Consider the following 1,140-nt stretch of genomic DNA (forward strand, 5'->3'; position numbering starts at 1 on the left):
GAGAGAGAGAGAGAGAGAGAGAGAGAGAGAGAGAGAGAGAGAGAGAGAATGGATATTTTCATGTCCCAGCATACGTGCATACATGTGGAGGTCAGAGGGCAACCTCAAGTGGTGTAGATTCTTGTCTCCTTCCTTGTCTGAGATAGGATCTTATGCTGTTTCAACTTGTATATCAGGATGTCTGTCCTGTGAGCTACAGACACATGCCACTGTGCCCATCTTTACAGGGTTGTGGGGTACTGAACTCAGGTCTTCAGATTTGCATGGTAAGAGCTTTATCCACTGAGCCATCTCCCATGCCTGACAGTATTTTCTTCTTGGCCTGATGGACACTGACCTGTTTGGGATTTCTTCTACATGATCATCCCTGGCATCTGCCAGTTCCATCCCCACCCCTTGTCCTCCTTTTTTTCCTCTCATGGATAGGCATCTCAGGGCTAACGTCAAGATGGCAGATGTTAGGGTTTCTGTCAGGAAGCCTGAGAGTGGAGCCATTTTCTCTGTTTGCTGTGACTGTTTCCTGCTTCAGACATTGCTCTTTAGCATTATTGATTGCCCCTGTCTACTGAGCCAGTCGTATGCCTTTGACCTGGTTTCACCGGAGCTGTCAAAGGGCCGCCTGAGACTGTCTGGCACTGTGACTGATTCAGTATCTCCTGACGCCTGCAGATGGTTCTTTGTTCTGCCTTGAAATGATTGAGACCACTGTAGGTGAGATCCTGAGTCTCCACCCCAAGCAGATATTTCTCCGTATAGTAACGACGTCACCCAGGACCATTCTTTTATGCCTCTCAAGGCTCCTACCATCTCGGCGATGAAAGCACTCTCTCGGCTTCTTTTCCCGGAACGTTAATCAATAAGGTTTCTAAATGAAGCAAGGAGGAGTTAGAGAGGAAATTGTTTAATTTGAGTATAAAAACAGAAATGGGAGAAAGGAGTGAAGAAGAAAAGACACTAGGCTAAGAAGAGTGACATGGAGATTTTCAAGATTTAGATTTCATTTCTCTGTAGAATTGACATTTTCTCAGAATTACCTTATAAGGTTTATATAAGACAAGGAATCTGAAGACTCCTCCCTTCCTTCCTTCCTCCCTTCCTCCCTCCCTCCCTTCCTTCCTCCCTCCCTCCCTCCCTCCCTCC

The 1,140-nt window shown here is 46.4% G+C and overlaps 1 long non-coding RNA gene across 2 annotated transcripts in view; it reads left to right on the top strand.

The window, feature by feature from the left end:
- The window catches only part of LOC115064805, a 115,384-nt gene that overhangs the window by 26,439 nt on the left and 87,805 nt on the right, over positions 1-1,140 (top strand). The window lies entirely within an intron of this gene.

Source organism: Mus pahari, chromosome 10 (genome assembly GCF_900095145.1).
Source record: "Mus pahari chromosome 10, PAHARI_EIJ_v1.1, whole genome shotgun sequence".
Classification (NCBI taxonomy): Eukaryota; Metazoa; Chordata; class Mammalia; order Rodentia; family Muridae; genus Mus; species Mus pahari.